Genomic DNA, 20,335 nt, shown 5'->3' on the forward strand with positions numbered 1-20,335 from the left:
AAAGCACCCCCACTCCATCACACCTCCTCCATGTTTCACGGAGGGAACCACACATACGGAGATCATCCGTTCACCTACTCTGCATCTCACGAAGACACGGCGGTTGGAACTAGAAATCTCAAATTTGGACTCATCCGACCAAAGGACTGATTCCACATGTCTAATGTCCATTACCCGTGTTTCTTGGCCCAAGCAAGTCTCTTCTTATTATTGATGTCCTTTAGTAGTGGTTTATTTGCAGCAATTCGACCATGAAGGCCTGATTCAAACAGTCTCCTCTGAACAGTTCATGTTGAGATGTGTCTGTTACTTGAACTCGGTGAAGCATTTATTTGTGCTGCAATTTCTGAGGCTGGTAACTCTGATGAAGAAACTTTCTCTTTGCTTATTTGAGCTGTTCTTGCCATAATATGAACTTGGTCTTTTACCAAATATGTATATCTTCTGTATACCACCCCTAGCTCTTCACAACACAAGTGATTGGCTCAAACGCATTAAGAAGGAAAGAAATTCCACAAACTAACTCTTAACTAGGCACACCTGTTAATTGAAATGCATTCCAGGTGACTACCACATGAAGCTGGTTGAGAGAATACCAAGAGTGTGCAAAGCTGTCATCAAGGCAAAGGATGGCTACTTTGAAGAATCTGAAATCTGAAATATATCATGATTTGTTTAACACTTTTGTGGTTACTACATGATTCCATATATTATTTCATAGTTTTGATGTCTTCACTGTTATACTACAATGTAGAAAATAGTAAAAACAAAGAAAAACCCTGGAATGAGTAGGTGTCCAAACTTCTGACTGGTACTGTATGTTCAACAACTACATCTATGTATACAGTACCAGTGCCTAAAATAAAGGGATAATTACATTCAGAATAAACTTCCTTTAGATTTTTTGGAGACTGTATGTTGTAGTGAATCTGTTATTCAATGTGTTTCTATTGGCTAATAGCAGTAATGCCAATGTGATCCTTGGTGTCTTAATGTTTAATCAAATAGCTGAATGATCCTTTGTATGACCATCTTAAAACATTTCCATATGTTAGCTTAGACCCTCCCTCGGCTTAGACCGGGCTTAGACTCTGGAGGGTTCATTGGCAGAACCTGATGTGCTTATCAAACCTTGGCTCAGCACCTAGACCCGATTGCTGCCACCTAGGGGATGAAGTGTGGAAGTCTATCCTATGATCGCATACATTTAGTGTTAATTGAAGACATTTCACATACTGTACAGCAGAGGCTGAGGCTATACAGCAGCCGATGTACACTCTTAGAAAAGGTACTTTCTATAACCGAAAAGGGTTATTCAGCTGTCCCCATAGGAGAACCCTTTTTGGTTCCAGGTAGAACCCGATTCGGTTCCATGTAGAATCATTTGAACAGAGGGTTCTACATGGAACTCAAAAGGGTTGTAGCTGGGAACCATTTTTTCTTGGTGTATAAAGGCTGTTACTACTGTTCATCAGGTGGTCCAATCACTTCTTCTCCAGCTCTTCTTGCTGGACATCTAATGAGTGTGTCTGAGAATGTGTATTGCTAGCCAGCCAGGGTGGGTGTGTGTATGTTGCTGGGATGTGCGTCCCGAGCCACTACTCTCCAGTAAGCTACAGTGCAATGTGCATAGAGAGACAGCAGTAACAATAGGGCAGCCATTGTGTCCATTGTGTGGGGTGGCTGTGTGGATCTGGCTGGCAGACAGCACAGAGCAGACACTCTGTCTAGGCTACATGTGTGACAGAGTGGGACACAGTCTCTTTGGCTTCGTCCCAAATGGCACCCTATTTCCTATTTAGTGCACTTGTCAAAATTAGGTCACTGCTCGGATTCTGACATACAGAGACTAGCTTGACATATACAGTAAGTACTGTGGTAGATATACTGTAGACCTGGATAGTAGTTTATGTAGTCTACAGCAGTGTATGTTTATATATTGTAGTCCTGTAAGTCACTACTGTCAAAGTTTTCTAGTGTTCCGTGTCAGTTGTCTAAATGGCCTGATGGTGTGTTAATTTAACATTTTTAAGTGTTCAGCAGTGGTAAGCAGAGCCAGTGTTTCTCTAAACAGTTTAGTGTGCTCGGCGCAGTGAGGAAGAGAGAGGGGAAGAGGGAGACAGAATTAATCAAAGCGAGAGCATGGCATGAGAAGTTCTCTTGGTGACGACTCCCCCACCCCGAGCGAGTTTGATCACACCTCTTCAAACTGTCCTGCAGACGAGGATAGTCACCCCCCCTCCCCCCTCCCAGTGCTGAACACACCCAGGTCCACAACCATACTGCTCCTCCATCATTGAGAGGGATACATTCACTGAGCTGGAGAGAGACATGGTGGAGCTCAGAGAGCTGGAGAGAGACATGGTGGAGCTCAGAGAGTTAGTCCACACAGTCTAGGCAGCACAGACACACACGCCAGACGAGCATCCCCCCGGGAACGTACAGCCCAGCTAGCAGCATTGCAGGAGGAGGTGAGAAAGCTGAGGTGCGACAAATAACCACTCATTAGAGAGCTAGCCACCCCCCTAGAGAAGCCAACAGAACAGCCCACTTCAGACCTCAACCACAGCCTTAACACCACAGCAGGACAGACAAGGAAGGATCCACCAACTCAGCAGCCTCCCCCCACTGGCATCCCTCTGTCAGCCCACTGGATAGCTCTCCTGACAACACCCCCACATCCACTGAGGACACGCAAAAGACAGAGACTGTGCTCCTAATTGACTCAAATGGGAAATATGTTGATGAGAGGAAACTTTTTTCAAAACACCACAAGTGGCTAAACTCTGGTGTCCGAACACCCGGTGCCCCCAGCCACATTATAATACACACAGGCACAAATGACCTGAGAGCCCAGCAGGAAAGTGTGGCCACAGCACTCAAGGGAGTGATTGAAAAAGCCTCAACCACTTGTGCATTGGGGGAAAGTGGAAATCTCCACCCTGCTACCACAAAAATACTTTCACTCTGCCGCTAAGCAGCGGGTGAATGCAAGCATTTCCTGGGACTGTGCCTCAAAACATTTACATTTACATTTAAGTCATTTAGCAGACGCTCTTATCCAGAGCGACTTACAAATTGGTGCATTCACCTTATGACATCCACCAAATGTATACCTGACCAACCACTCCTCCAGCCTTTGTAGAGGTGGACATGGTCATAAGGCAGCAGTTCCCACCTTTGCCAGGACCCTGAAGGATGTCACCCTCAACCGCAGCCCCAGCAACTCATATAGGAGCAACGGACACCCCACCAGACCAGCCAGACACTCTCCCAGAACTGCGTGATGGAGGATGTGCACCATCAGGATCCACACCAAGAGGACCTACACCAAGACCACAGCACCACCAGCTACATCCCCACCCCAACCAGTTGACCCCTCCCCAAACAAACCCTAGCAACACCTTTTATATAGGCCCTCCAGATCAGTCTTATGCCCCTTCTGCCCCTGCAGCAAGGACCTCAATATAAAAGTTGCACATATGCCCAGGCTGTGAGCAGAGCAACAGGCCCAACCCCACTAGTACACCCGCCCAAACACCATCCCGTGACCTAAGAGGTATGTAGCAGATGCTCAACATGCTCGGCTCACACCTACTGTAATGGTCCCAGCCTAAACCACACGAAAACAACACTAGACACTATGAAACACAAAACCTTCTCCATCTCATCCTGGAGTAAATAATGTCTGAGGTCATCTGCATTTGGTCTAAAGAGCAGGAACCCAGACTTCACCAAAGAAATTGGAAATACAGACATTGTCATCCTACAAGAAACATAGTATAGAGGAGACGGACCTACTGGTTGCCCTCTAGGTTACAGAGTGCTGGTAGTCCCATCCACCAAACTACCAAGTGTGAAACAGGGAATAGACTCAGGGGGTATGCTAATTTGGTATAGAGCAGACCTAACCCACTCTATTAAATTAGTCACAACAGGAACATTTCACATCTGGCTGGAAATGAATAAGGAAGTGATGTAAACTGTCCTTGTGTGCTACCTATATTTGCCAACCCAGATGTCTTCACCATGTCTGAATCCTGGCTTAGAAAAAAACGCCAAAAACCCTGAAATCTCCATTGCTAACTATAACGTTTTCAGCCAAGATAGAACTGCCAAAGGGGGCGGTGTTGCAATCTACTGCAAAGATAGCCTGCAGAGTTCTGTATTACTTTCTAAGTCTGTACCCAAACAATTTGAGCTTCTACTTCTAAAAATTCACCTTTCCAGAAACAAGTCTCTCACTGTTGCCGCTTGCTACAGACCTCCCTCTGCCCCCAGCTGTGCCCTCGAACTGATATGTGAACTGATTGCCCCCCATCTATCTTTTGAGCTCGTGCTACTAGGTGACCTAAACTGGGACATGCTTAACACCCCGGCCATCCTACAAACTAAGCTTGATGCCCTCAATCTCACACAAATTATCAATGAACCTACCAAGTACAACCCCAAATCAGTAAACACCCTCATAGATGTCATCCTAACTAATTCGCCCTCCAAATACCCCTCTGCTGTTTTCAATCAAGATCTCATCGATCACTGCCTCATTACCTGCATCCGTAATGGGTCGGCGACCAAACGACCATCCCTCATCACTGTCAAACGCTCCCTGATACACTTCTGCGAGCAGGCCTTTCTAATCGACCTGGCAGGGGTATCCTGGAATGACATTGACCTCATCCCGTCAGTAGATGATGCCTGGCTATTCTTTAAAAGTACCTTCCTCACCATCTTAAATAAGCATGCCCCTCTCAAAAAAATTAGAACTAGGAATAGATATAGTCCTTGGTTCACACCAGACCTGTCTGCCCTTGACCAGCACAAAGACATCCTGTGGCATTCTGCATTAGCATCAAATAGCCCCTGTGATATGCAACTTTTCAGGGAAGTTAGGAACAAATATACACAGGCAGTTAGAAAAGCTAAGGCAAGCTTTTTCAAACAGAAATTTGCATCCTGTAGTACTAGTACTAGTACTAGTACTCTTGTGGCTGAATGGAAGCAAGTCCCTGCAGCAATGTTCAAACATCTAGTGGAAAGCCTTCCCAGAAGAGTGGATGCTGTTGTAGCAGCAAAGAGGGGAACAACTCCAAAGGAATGCAAATGATTTTGGAATGAGATGTACAATGAGCTGATGTCCACAAACCTTTGGTCATGTCGTATATGTTTAGTTTCCAAAATGAAGCATGGGTAAGGGGTTGGAGAGCCCAAGGCATACGGAGTTTGACTGGAATATCCCCTGTCAGGCAGCGAGAGCATGCTCCTCAAATAGAGGTTGATGTATGGAGTGAAATACATTTTCTTATATTTAATGCTTAACTACTCATATTAAGCACATGCTCCGCTATAAAACCAAAGTAGCCTACAAAACGGATTGGCGGAAAAGCTTGCGGCCTCCATGCACTGGAGTAGCGAATACAGATGATACAGTGCATTCGAACCCCTTGACGTTTTCCACATTTTATTACGTTACAGCCTTCTTCTAAAATGGATTAAAATGGTTTTACTTCCTCACCAATCTACACACAATACCCCATAATGACAAAGTAAAAACGGGTTGTTCGATTTTTTTTTTTTTTGTGCAAATTTATCCACAAAACCCGCCCGGAAATATCACAGTTACAGAAGTATTCAGACCCTTTACTCAGTACTTTGTTGAAGTATTATTGGCAGCGATTACAGCCTTGCGTCTTCTTGGATATGATGCTACAAGCTTGGCACACCTGTATTTGGGGAGTTTCTCCCATTTCTTCTCTGCAGATCCTCTCAAGCTCTGTCAGGTTGGATGGGGAGCGTCGCTGCATAGCTATTTTCAGGTCTCTCCAGATATGTTTGATCGCGTTCGAGTCCGGGCTCTGACTGGGTCAATCAAGGACATTTAGAAACTTGTCCTGAAACCAATATTGTGTTGTCTTGGCTGTGTCCATAGGGTTGTTGCCCCAGTCTGAGGTCCTGAGTGCTCTGGAGCAGGATCTCTCTGTACTTTGCTCCGTTCATCTTTCCCTCAATCCTGACTAGTCTCCCAGTCACTACCTGCTGAAAAACCTCCCCACAGCATGATGCTGCCACCACCATGCCTCACTGTAGGGATGGTGCCAGGTTTCCTCCAGACGTGACGCTTGGCATTCAGGCCAAGGAGTTCAATCTTGGTTTCATCAGATCAGAGATTCTTGTTTCTTATGTTCTGAGAGTCCTTTAGGTGCCTTTTGGCAAACTCCAAGTGGGCTGTCATGTGCCTTTTTACTGAGGAGTGGCTTCCGTCTGGCCTATCTACCATAAAGTCCTGATTAGTGGAGTGCTCCAGAGATGGTTGTCCTTCTGGAAGGTTCTCCCATCACCACAGAGGAACTCTGGAGCTCTGTCTGAGTGACCATTGGGTTCTTGGTCACCTCCCTGAAAAAAGTCCCTTCTCCTCCGATTGCTCAGTTTGGCTGAACGGCCAGCTCTAGGAAGAGTTTTGGTGGTTCAAAACTTTTTCCATTTAAGAATGATGGAAACCACTGTGTTCTTGGGGACCTTCAACACAGTAGATATTTTTTGGTACCTTTCCCCAGATCCGTGCCTCGTCACAATCCTCTCTTGGAGCTTTACGGACAATTCCTTCGACCTCATTGCTTGGTTTTTGCTCTGACATGCACTGTCAACTGTGGGACGTTATATAGGCAGGTCTGTGCCATTCCAAATCATGACCAATCAATTGAATTTACCACAGGTGGACTCCAATCAAGTTGTAGAAACATCTCAATGATGATCAATGGAAACCGGATGCACCTGAGCTCAATTTTGAGTCTCATAGCAAAGTGTCTGAATACTTATTTTTAATACATTTGCAAACATTTCTCAACCTATTTTAGCTTTGTCATTATGGGGTATTGTGTGTAAATTGAGACATGTTATTATTAATACATTTTAGAATAAGGATGTAATGTAACATGTGGAAAAAGTCAAGGGGTCTGAATACTTTCAGAATATGCTTGGTCTTTTTTCCCTACCCCTGTTTCTGCCCGTTTTGATAATGGCCAATTATAAATCCCAACTAGTTTGACATATTAGTAAAGACTAGATTAAATTGAGAACAGTCTCATGGTTGAAAATATGAATACTTGAGAGAACAGTTGTGCAGCCTGAGACAAGGAACAGAGGTCAACCTTTTTTTTGCTACTTTATCAAACCATCAATAGCCACATCATGTAGCCCATATATTGTATGTTCTGATTTCTAAGACATTCAAAGGTTTGTATCATTAACAACTAAAGTTGCCAAATAACTCTAAATCTAACGTACCCTATAGGACCTGGTTACGAACCCGGGTCTCCGGAGTGAGAAACAGTCACTAAACCAACTGAGCCAGGAATAGTCAGCAGAACCCAGAAGATGAGGCAGACACAGCAGTACTTGAGATGGTGTATTTAATGAACTAAAAAGTGAAGTTCTTCAGGAAAACATGTAACTCCACAACCTCAAAAGGAATTCCACAAGAACAAAGGCAATCCTCCAAGACAAAAAGGCAAATCCACAAGGTGGAAGGTATAGCACAAAAAGCCTCAAAAGATACTCAAAAACAAACAAACAAGAACAAAAAACAGAACTCCACAAGAGAGTCCACCGGGATCAACAAGAGTTCTCAGAGTACTCGGGCTGGGTGCTAACATACAAACACAGAGCAAAGAACTGAGTAAAACAAAGGGTTTAAATACAATCAGGGGAAACGAGGCACAGGTGCAAATAATAATGGGGATCAAGGGAAAACAAAAGGTCAAAAGGCACAATGGGGGCATCTAGTGACCAAAAACCGGAACAACCCTGGCCAAATCCTGACAGGACCTGTTTCAAATGATCACTTTTACGCTCAACATAGCCACTTCATATGTGCACTCGCTCCATAATGGGAAAAATATCCTTTCTATTTTATTCAGCGAAGTTCAATTATATTCTTCTTACTATAAAATCATATAAAATAAAAATAATGGAGGGGATTTCTAAGCATATCTTGTCAACTGAATGAACAAGCCTACAGCCTATGGCATGGCACATAGCCAGATAACATACAGTAGGCCGACTCATATTCTGTTCTCCTGAAATACATTTTCTTCATATCATGTTTCTTTAGACCTGACTAAAATAAATATTGGATTTATTGTGATGGTTGTTATTAAATTGATTCATTAGACTTTTTTAAACGTAGATGTCCCAAAGGCATGCATCACTGGCTTGTATGTGTGGAGGCCTGGAGATGCTAAACATGTTTATGTTAATTCACTGTCACTTACCGTGGGAAGTAATTAACTGTCAAACCCTGTAGAAGTAACATTTGACCTTGCAGGGACTAACAAAATGTCCCCAGTTGGTCAAATGTTTGTTTGTTTGTTTACTACTACTTCTGGTCCCCACAAGAAGAGTTAAACACACACACACCACACACACTGATTCATTCACTCCCTCAAACAGCCTTGGTTCTAATGTAGTGCCCCCACCCCGACTATACCCCAGTCATAACATAGTCAGTTTCAGGTTAGAGGAAGTGTGTGTGGCTTTACATCTATCTTCAGTCACACCTATCTATGGTCCCTCTTGGTTTCCATGGCCTGTTAGATATGAATAAGCAATCACTACTACTTCTGATACATTAAATGTCCCTGCACTAATCCAAATAATACAGATATTATTGTGACGAAGTAAAAAAGTATGTGGTTGAATTAGAGGTGTACTACATTGCATTGTGAACTCTTTGTAATTCGCTCTCTCTCTCTCCTCTTCCCAGAGCAAGTCCTGGAGAAGGATGAGGGTCCGTACTACAATCACCTGGGCTCCGGGCCCACTGTGGCCTCCATACGAGAGCTGATGGAGACCAGGTGAGACTTCTGGAGCAGACTTGCTGTAGCGAAGATTTCCCTTCACTGGAACTAAGGGGCCTAGCCCGAACCATGAAAAACAGCCCCAGACCATTATTCCTCCTCCACCAAACTTTACAGTTGGCACTATGCATTGGGGCAGGTAGCTTTCTCCTGGCATCCGTCAAACCCAGATTCGTCCATCGGACTGCCAGATGGTGAAGCGTAATTCATCACTCCAGAGAACGCGTTTCCACTGCTCCAGAGACCGTTGGCGGCGAGCTTTACACCACTCCAGACGACGCTTGGCATTGCGCATGGTGACCTTAGGCATGTATGCGGCTGCTCAGCCATAGAAACCATAGAACGAACAGTTCTTGTGCTGACGTTGCTTCCAGAGGCCGTTTGGAACTCGGTAGTGAGTGTTGCAACCTAGGACAGACAATTTTTACACGCTTCTGCACTCAGCGGTCCCGTTCTGTGAGCTTGTGCGGCCTACCACTTTGCGGCTGAGCCTTTGTTGCTCCAAGACGTGTCCACTTCAAAATGACAGCACTTACAGTTGACCGAGGTGGTGCCACGTTGAAAGTCACTGAGCTCTTCAGTAAGGCCATTCTTTTGACAATGTTTTATTGCATAGCTGTGTGCTGTGTCCACATACTTTTGTGTATATGTAGTGTATTTCCCTTATAGATAAGACATAGTGCAAAGGAGCAAGGACTGAAATAGCCTTAACCTGAAGGGAAATATCAGGGAATAGATGGGTGGAGGAAACACTACAGAATACTGTTGTAGTGTGCTTGTTCAGGGATTTTAGCCCCCTAGATTATAGCCACAAAAATATTGATGGCAGCCTCCTGATTTTCCTGGAACAGAGTTAGCTGTTCTCTCCCTTTCCCCCTCCATCTCTCCTTTTCTGTCCTTCTCTTCATCTCCCTCTCTTTCTTTCTACCTCTCTCTCCTCTCCCTCTCTCGTCACCTCTGCCTGTGAACAGGAGGTTATCCAGAGCTGCTGGCTATGGCCTGCTGTCTTGGCATCCAACCCTCCCACGGCTTTGAGCTAGCATCACTCTCCCTCCCTCTCTCCTTGCCTCCCTTTCTCTCTCTTTATATCTCTCCCTCTCCCCCAGCGCTGCGGTCTATCCCCCTCTCCCTTTTCTCCATCCCCTTCTCCCCTCCCCACTCCTCTGATCCTGTCCCCAGGGAATCCCTGACCCAGAATCCAATAGGAGGAACTATCAGCATCAGCTGATTAGACAGAACAGAGGGATAGGCACAGTGAGAGGAAAGGAGATGAGGAGAGAGGCAGCAGGTAGCCTAGCGGTTTAAAGCATTGGGCCAGTAACCGAAACGTCACTGGTTCGATTCCCAGAGCCAACTAGGTGAAAAATATGTCTATGTGCCCTTGAGCAAGGCACATAACCCTAATTGCTCCTTAAATAACTCTGGGTAAGAGTGTCTGCTAAATGACTGAAATGCGAAATCAGAGGAGAGACAGAGATGAGATGAGGAGACAGAGGAGAGGAACAGAGAGCGGTAGAGAGTAATGAGAGAAAGAAGGGGGGAGAAATTGAGAGCGAGTCAAACAGGGATACATTTGCATTAGGAAATAGATAGACTCGGTTTGGAAACATTACATACAGTAGCTACTTAATCACATTGACCAATTCAGTACCCTAAAAGTCAGGGAAATCTCAACTGACAAAACAGAAATAGTTCATTGGCAGCTGGAATGTCTTGGGATCAGTGTTTTTGTTGACTAAACATGGGGGGGGCTGCTTAGTACATGTTCCATACATTGTTGTATAGGGGACCGGCGTCGAGAGTGACTGGCAATTATAGTAACAGAGGATCATTTCCATTGACCAGTGACTCATCACTCTCCTGAGAGAGGGCGGGGTAGCAGATGAGGGGGATGGCTGAGGAGAAGAGGGGAAGATCCCTCTTTGTTTGTATTTGAGAGGTGACTTAAGAACTAAAGCCCTCTATAGTCTTCTCCCGACCCCTGAACCCACCTCTGACCCCATTGGCCCACCCCTATGGAGGCCAAGCCCACTCCTTCCGACTGGCTGGTGATTGGTGAATGAGTTCCCATTCAGGACATAGCCACATGTGTCCCACCATAGTAGACCCGCTCAGGGGTGACGTTATCAACATGACATGTATGATACACAGGGAGGAAAGGGTGAGCTGTGGGCGAACATCTGAGTAATGCTGGTAGTTAATCCACTACATTGTGCAGAGAGAGAGACACACGCCAGAACGTAACCAGGCACATACACACACCGAGCAAACACACATTCGTGTAGTTGCACTTTATTTGGATAGTCCCCTATAAATGATCTACAGATGCTGACACTCTTAGGTTCTAGATAGCAGATAGTATATCAATAAACTCTGTTGAAATGCAACCGCTTGCTAGGGTTACTGTAAGGGTTCGGAGTAGCCCTTTTCTGAAGTCAAATGACCACATCGCCCTCTAGTGGCCTCATGGGTGGAATGTTATTCATATTTTTCATAATTTCAAAATTACTAAACAATATTTAAACAACATGTCAAATGATTTTGTTATATTTCAGTCTTCTGTGATATACACTGCTCAAAGAAATAAAGGGAACACTAAAATAGCACATCCTAGATCTGAATGAATGAAATATTCTTGTTAAATACTTTTTTCTTTACATAGTTGAATGTGCTGACAACAAAATCACACACAAATTATTCAATGGAATTAAAATGTATCAACCCATGGAGGTCTGGATTTGCAGTCACACTCAAAATTAAAGTGGAAAACCACACTACAGGCTGATCCAACTATGATGTCATGTCCTTAAAACAAGTCAAAATGAGTCACAGTAGTGTGTGTGGACTCCACCTGCCTGTATGACCTCCCTACAACGCCTGGTCATTCTCCTGATGAGGTGGCGGATGGTCTCCTGAGGGATCTCCTCCCAGACCTGAACTAAAGCATCCGCCAACTCCTGGACAGTTTGTGGTGCAACATGGCGTTGGTGGATGGAGCGAGACATGATGTCCCAGATGTGCTCAATTGGATTCAGGTCTGGGGAATGGGTGGGCCAGTCCATAGCATCAATGCCTTCCTCTTGCAGGAACTGCTGACACACTCCAGCCACATGAGGCCTAGCATTGTCTTGCATTAGGAGGAACCCAGGGCCAACTGCACCAGCATATGGTCTCACAAGGGGTCTGAGGATCTCATCTCTGTACCTAATGGCAGTCAGGCTACCTCTGGTGAGCACATGGAGGGCTGTGCGGCCCCCCAACGAAATGCCACCCCACACCATGACTGACCCACTGCCAAACCGGTCATGCTGGAGGATGTTGCAGGCAGCAGAACGTTCTCCATGGCGTCTCCAGACTCTGTCACGTCTGTCACATGTGCTCAGTGTGAACCTGCTTTCATCTGTGAAGAACACAGGGCGCCAGTGGCGAATTTGCCAAACGTCCTGCACAGTGTTGGGCTGTAAGCACAACCCCCACCTGTGGAAGTCGGGCCCTCATACCACCCTCATGGAGTCTGTTTCTGACCGTTTGAGCAGACACATGCACATTTGTTGCCTGCTGGAGGTCATTTTGCAGGGCTCTGGCAGTGCTCCTCCTGCTCCTCCTTGCACAAAGGCAGAGGTAGCGGTCCTGCTGCTGGGTTGTTGCCCTCCTATGGCCTCCTCCACGTCTCCTGATGTACTGGCCTGTCTCCTGGTAGCCCCTCCATGCTCTGGACACTACGCTGACAGACACAGCAAACCTTCTTGCCACATCTCGCATTGATGTGCCATCCTGGATGAGCTGCACTACCTGAGCCACTTGTGTGGGTTGTAGACTCCGTCTCATGCTACCACTAGAGTGAAAGCACCGCCAGCATTCAAAAGTGACCAAAACATCAGCCAGGAAGCATAGGAACCGAGAAGTGGTCTGTGGTCACCACCTGCAGAACCACTCCTTTATTGGGGGTGTCTTGCTAATTGCCTATAATTTCCACCTGTTGTCTATTCCATTTGCACAACAGCATGTGAAATTTATTATCATTTACATTACATTTAAGTCATTTAGCAGACTTCCTAAGTGGACAGTTTGATTTCACAGAAGTGTGATTGACTTGGAGTTACATTGTGTTGTTTAAGTGTTCCCTTTATTGTTTTGAGCAGTGTATATGAAGTGTAATATTGGGATGCAAACTCAAAATGTAATATATTATATCTGACATGGTAAATGTGTCTTCTTTTTTAAGCCCATAACAATGTGTGTGAGGTGTATACATTTGTTTCTAAGTAGATTTGTTTAAGACTACAAAAAACACTCTGTGACCCTAAAAGGTTTTAAGGGAAGGGGAAATGGGGATACATAATCAGATACCTAATCAGTTGTACAACTGAAATTCAAATGAAATGTGTCTTCCACCCAACCCCTCTGGTTCAGAGGTGCGGGGGGCCTCCATAATCAACATTCACGCTTTGGCGCCCAGGGAACAGTGGGTTAACTGCCTTGCTCAGGAACAGAGCGACAGATTTTTACCTTGTCAGCTCGGGTTGGAGTAAGGATTACGGTTAGGGTCAGATTTAGGTCTGATTATGTTGTTCTTTGGCTGCTACTGTAAGCCTCTGTGAACACTCCTCTTGGCCAGCCAGGGTCAGCCAGCTTGTGGTATCTTTGTTTGACAAGACACGTCCAACTCTCATGGAGACCAAAAGCTTACATTATGGTCTTGCAGAAGGACATAGGCTACTTGCTTATTAAATCAAATCAAATTTTATTTGTCACATACACATGGTTAGCAGATGTTAAATGCGAGTGTAGCGAAATGCTTGTGCTTCGAGTTCCGACAATGCAGTGATAACCAACAAGTAATCTAACTAACAATTCCAAAACTACTGTCTTATACACAGTGTAAGGGGATAAGGAACATGTACATAAGGATATATGAATGAGTGATGGTACAGAGCAGCATACAGTAGATGGTATCGAGTACAGTATATACATATGAGATGAGTGTGTAGACAAAGTAAACAAAGTGGCATAGTTAAAGTGGCTAGTGATACATGTGTTACATAAGGATGCAGTCGATGATGTAGAGTACAGTATATACATATGCATATGAGATGAATAATGTAGGGTAAGTAACATTATATAAGGTAGCATTGTTTAAAGTGGCTAGTGATATATTTACATAATTTCCCATCAATTCCCATTATTAAAATGGCTGGAGTTGGGTCAGTGTCAATGACAGTGTGTTGGCAGCAGCCACTCAATGTTAGTGGTGGCTGTTTAACAGTCTGATGGCCTTGAGATAGAAGCTGTTTTTCAGTCTCTCGGTCCCAGCTTTGATGCACCTGTACTGACCTCGCCTTCTGGATGATAGCGGGGTGAACAGGCAGTGGTTCGGGTGGTTGATGTCCTTGATGATCTTTATGGCCTTCCTGTAACAACGGGTGGTGTAGGTGTCCTGGAGGGCAGGTAGTTTGCCCCCGGTGATGCGTTGTGCAGTCCTCACTACCCTCTGGAGAGCCTTACGGTTGAGGGCGGAGCAGTTGCCGTACCAGGCGGTGATACAGCCCGCCAGGATGCTCTCGATTGTGCATCTGTAGAAGTTTGTGAGTGCTTTTGGTGACAAGCCGAATTTCTTCAGCCTCCTGAGGTTGAAGAGGCGCTGCTGCGCCTTCTTCACGACGCTGTCAGTGTGAGTGGACCAATTCAGTTTGTCTGTGATGTGTATGCCGAGGAACTTAAAACTAGCTACCCTCTCCACTACTGTTCCATCGATGTGGATAGGGGGTGTTCCCTCTGCTGTTTCCTGAAGTCCACAATCATCTCCTTAGTTTTGTTGACGTTGAGTGTGAGGTTATTTTCCTGACACCACACTCCGAGGGCCCTCACCTCCTCCCTGTAGGCCGTCTCGTCGTTGTTGGTAATCAAGCCTACCACTGTTGTGTCGTCCGCAAACTTGATGATTGAGTTGGAGGCGTGCGTGGCCACGCAGTCGTGGGTGAACAGGGAGTACAGGAGAGGGCTCAGAACGCACCCTTGTGGGGCCCCGTGTTGAGGATCAGCGGGGAGGAGATGTTGTTGCCTACCCTCACCACCTGGGGACGGCCCGTCAGGAAGTCCAGTACCCAGTTGCACAGGGCGGGGTCGAGACCCAGGGTCTCGAGCTTGATGACGAGCTTGGAGGGTACTATGGTGTTGAATGCCGAGCTGTAGTCGATGAACAGCATTCTCACATAGGTATTCCTCTTGTCCAGGTGGGTTAGGGCAGTGTGCAGTGTGGTTGAGATTGCATCGTCTGTGGACCTATTTGGGCGGTAAGCAAATTGGAGTGGGTCTAGGGTGTCAGGTAGGGTGGAGGTGATATGGTCCTTGACTAGTCTCTCAAAGCACTTCATGATGACGGAAGTGAGTGCTACGGGGCGGTAGTCGTTTAGCTCAGTTACCTTAGCTTTCTTGGGAACAGGAACAATGGTGGCCCTCTTGAAGCATGTGGGAACAGCAGACTGGTATAGGGATTGATTGAATATGTCCGTAAACACACCGGCCAGCTGGTCTGCGCATGCTCTGAGGGCGCGGCTGGGGATGCCGTCTGGGCCTGCAGCCTTGCGAGGGTTAACACGTTTAAATGTCTTACTCACCTCGGCTGCAGTGAAGGAGAGACCGCATGTTTCCGTTGCAGGCCGTGTCAGTGGCACTGTATTGTCCTCAAAAAAAAGTTATTTAGTCTGCCTGGGAGCAAGAAATAAGGCCAGAGGGGGTGTGATATATTGTGAATATACCACAGCTAAGGGGTGTTTTTAGGCACGATGTGAAAGTTTTATAATTAAGCAAAAGGGCACCAGGGGTGTGTTATATGGCCAATATACCATGGCTAAGGGCTGTTCTGAACAATTAATAAAATCGCCACCGATTTACATTGACCCCCCTTGTACACTGCTGCCACTTGCTGTTTATTATCTATGCATAGTCACTTCACCCCCACCTACATTTACAAATAACCTCAACTAACCTGTACCCCCGCACACTAACTTGTTACCAGTGCCCCCTGTATATAGCTTCGTTATTCTTATTGTGTCACTTTTTTTATTATTACTTCTTATTTTAGTCTCCTTGGTAAATTGGTAAATATTTTCTTAACTCTTCTTGAACTGCACTGTTGGTTAAGGGCTTGTAAGTAAACATTTCACGGTAAAGACTACACTTGTATTCGGTGCATGTGACAAATATAAAGTTTGATTTTGATTTGATTTAGCTGTGGTATATTGGCCATATACCACAAACCCTCGAGGTGCCTTTATGCTATTATGAACTGGTTACCAATGTAATTAGAGCAGTAAAAATAAATGGTTTGTCATACCCGTGGTATACGGTCTGATATACCACGGCTGTCAGCCAATCGGCATTCAGGGCTCAAACGACCCAGTTTATAATGAACACTATACAATACAGTTAAACTGTTGTGTTCAGTAAGACACTCACACTCACACTGTGCTGTCTGTCTCTCTGTGTAGGTATGGAGAGAAGGGAGATGCTATCCGTATTGAGAAGGTGGTCTATACCGGCCGGGAAGGCAAGAGCTCTCAGGGATGTCCCATTGCCAAGTGGGTGAGTACAAGTAGCCATACATTACAAACTGAACCTATACCTTTCACAGAACAAATCAAGCCTAACCACCCTAAACAATACTAGCCTGGTCTCAGATCTGTTTGGCCTCTTACCAACTCCACTGTTGTCATTGTCAAGCCAAACATGAAAATGAGTGTAAATGGTTGGCATGGTAGCACAAACAGACTGGCCCTCGTTGGGCTAACGAGTGTAGGGAACCAAAAACATTCATATCATCACACAATGTTTCATTAGACTTGTTGCATCTTTATTGTCTGTGCATTTTAATACCAACAGACACCAGACAATAATATATTTTATCTTCTATATACTAAGAGCCATGAGGTAAAAAAACATGCAAAAATGAATAAGAGTAGAGTAGATGGCACCACAGCCTCACCCCCACAGGCACCACAGCCTCACCCCCACAGGCACCACAGCCTCACCCCCACAGGCACCACAGCCTCACCCCCACAGGCACCACAGCCTCACCCCCACAGGCACCACAGCCTCACCCCCACAGGCACCACAGCCTCACCCCCACAGGCACCATAGCCTCACCCCCTCAGACACCACAGCATCACCCCCTCAGACACCACAGCCTCAACCCCAGACAGTAAAGCAGTAGGGGGTCCAGCAGGGGGTCTCCCTGGTCCCTATCCCTCCCAGTTGGGTTTATCCACCTCTGACACCCTGCTAATGGCTTTATGGATTCAAAACAGACACTATAGAGAGAGTAGAGGAGAAGACAGGTTGTTAGTGACAATATAGACACAAGGCGGGAGGGAGCTGGGGGAAGACAAGACAGGTGTTGATCTTACCCTTTCTCTCTCTCTCTTTCTTTTTCTCTCTTTCTCACCCGTTCTCTCTTTCCCCCTCTCCTCATCTCAGGTGATTCGTCGGGGCAGTGAGACAGAGAAGTTGCTGTGTCTGGTGCGTCCCCGGCCAGGTCACCACTGTCCCAACGCTGTCATCATCATCCTCATCATGGCGTGGGAGGGCGTGCCACGGGCGCTAGGCGACAAGCTCTACCGAGAGCTCTCCGCCACCATCACCAAGTTCGGCAACCCCACCAGCCGCCGTTGTGGACTCAACGACGAGTAAGTACCAGCACAGACCCATGGCTCATCTGAATAAGTAACAGCACAAAACCATGGCTCATCTGAATAAGTGACAGCACAGACCCATTGCTCATCTGAATAAGTGACAGCACAGACCCATGGCTCATCTGAATAAGTGACAGCACAGACCCATGGCTCATCTGAATAAGTGACAGCACAGACCCATGGCTCATCTGAATAAGTGACAGCACAGAACCATGGCTCATCTGAATAAGTGACAGCACAGACCCATGGCTCATCTGAATAAGTGACAGCACAGACCCATGGCTCATCTGAATAAGTGACAGCACAGGCCCATGGCTCATCTGAATAAGTGACAGCACAGACCCATGGCTCATCTGAATAAGTGACAGCACAGACCCATGGCTCATCTGAATAAGTGACAGCACAGGCCCATGGCTCATCTGAATAAGTGACAGCACAGAACCATGGCTCATCTGAATAAGTGACAGCACAGACCCATGGCTCATCTGAATAAGTGACAGCACAGAACCATGGCTCATCTGAATAAGTGACAGCACAGACCCATGGCTCATCTGAATAAGTGACAGCACAGACCCATGGCTCATCTGAATAAGTGACAGCACAGACCCATGGCTCATCTGAATAAGTGACAGCACAGACCCATGGCTCATCTGAATAAGTGACAGCACAGACCCATGGCTCATCTGAATAAGTGACAGCACAGACCCATGGCTCATCTGAATAAGTGACAGCACACCCATGGCTCATCTGAATAAGTGACAGCACAGACCCATGGCTCATCTGAATAAGTGACAGCACAGACCCATGGCTCATCTGAATAAGTGACAGCACAGACCCATGGCTCATCTGAATAAGTGACAGCACAGACCCATGGCTCATCTGAATAAGTGACAGCACAGAACCATGGCTCATCTGAATAAGTGACAGCACAGACCCATGGCTCATCTGAATAAGTGACAGCACAGACCCATGGCTCATCTGAATAAGTGACAGCACAGACCCATGGCTCATCTGAATAAGTGACAGCACAGACCCATGGCTCATCTGAATAAGTGACAGCACAGACCCATGGCTCATCTGAATAAGTGACAGCACAGACCCATGGCTCATCTGAATAAGTGACAGCACAGACCCATGGCTCATCTGAATAAGTGACAGCACAGACCCATGGCTCATCTGAATAAGTGACAGCACAGACCCATGGCTCATCTGAATAAGTGACAGCACAGAACCATGGCTCATCTGAATAAGTGACAGCACTTATCTGAATACGCTCATGTTCTTCTGTTAAATTAGCATTAAACTTGAGGAGGCTATATACAGTGCAGTGCGTTGCCATTTAGATGGCACACTGAGGGAGGCTTTCAGCCGAAACATCTGTGCATGATAATCGCTGTTGTAGATTGAAATAATATAATAAGTTGATATGTTATTCTAGTTCTACTTCTGGACTGCAGATCACTTCATTATCCTTTTAAAAAAAACTGATATTCAATGAACTGAGGCATCTGTTCCAGAATGATGAAGATGACTGTGTCAGTGTCTGACTGTGTTCGTTGAGTGGTGCTGACTGTGGCTCATCTGAATGTGACAGCACAGACCCTGGCCTGCCTGCCTGCAGCACAGACCCGTGGCTCATCTGAATAAGGCAAGGACCCTGACAGTCTGAATGGAGCTTCCTTCTCCTGAATAAGTGCTGCTCCTGGAGCATGCTCATACTTTAACGGCTGCAAGTACGCCCGCAGCAAAACACCCCGCAAGTTCAGACTGGCAGGAGACCACCCCCAAGAGGTAAGGGACCACGAGATCTATGGTCTATCTCGCAGGAGGTTGGTGGCACCTTAATTGTGGAGAACTGGCTTGTGGAACACACAACTCTGATACCACCTTCACAGCACTGCTATATTATTGACAGCACCACACCAAGATAAAACTGTTACTGATGTGGTTATGCTGACCTGAGGGAGGCTTTGTGAAACATGTGTGTGATGTGTGTTGTGTGTAATATGTGTGTGTGTTGTGTGTTGTGTGTGTGTGTCACTTGTATGTGTTTAAAAAAACTGATATTGTGTGAGGCATCTGTTCCAGAATGATGAAGATGACTGTGTCAGTGTCTGTGTGTGTGTGTGTGTGTGTGTGTGTGTGTGTGTGTGTGTGTGTCAGGAGGATCAACTCAGGGATAACTTCCAGGATCTGGCCACTGAGTTGGCTCCCCTGTACAAGCAGCTGGCCCCACAGGCATACAATAACCAGGTAACACCTGCCTTCACACCCACCTTGCTGTTAAGTTATAGCGCCAGAGCCCTCTAAATAGTAGACTATCCCTCCAATAGTAAACGACACAAGCTGCAGGATGCTATGAGTTTTTGATGTTGTGTGTAGTAACAGGTTGCTCTTGGATATGGCATCCTCCTCCCCCTGTGTCCCTCAGTGTCAGAATGTATAGTCTGTGTAACATGGTGTCCTTTGACATGCTGACCATCCTCTTCCCCGTGTCCCTCAGTGTCAGAATGTATAGTCTGTGTAACATGGTGTCCTTTGACATGCTGACCATCCTCTTCCCCGTGTCCCTCAGTGTCAGAATGTATAGTCTGTGTAACATGGTGTCCTTTGACATGCTGACAATCCTCTTCCCCGTGTCCCTCAGTGTTAGAATGTATAGTCTGTGTAACATGGTGTCCTTTGACATGCTGACCATCCTCTTCCCCGTGTCCCTCAGTGTCAGAATGTAAAGACTGTGTAACATGGTGTCCTTTGACATGCTGACCATCCTCTTCCCCGTGTCCCTCA

The 20,335-nt window shown here is 46.0% G+C and overlaps 1 pseudogene; it reads left to right on the forward strand.

Moving 5' to 3' along the window:
* LOC124036479 overlaps positions 1 to 20,335 on the forward strand; it is a 63,880-nt pseudogene that overhangs the window by 38,440 nt on the left and 5,105 nt on the right.

Source organism: Oncorhynchus gorbuscha, linkage group LG05, assembly GCF_021184085.1.
Source record: "Oncorhynchus gorbuscha isolate QuinsamMale2020 ecotype Even-year linkage group LG05, OgorEven_v1.0, whole genome shotgun sequence".
In the NCBI taxonomy this organism is placed as follows: Eukaryota; Metazoa; Chordata; class Actinopteri; order Salmoniformes; family Salmonidae; genus Oncorhynchus; species Oncorhynchus gorbuscha.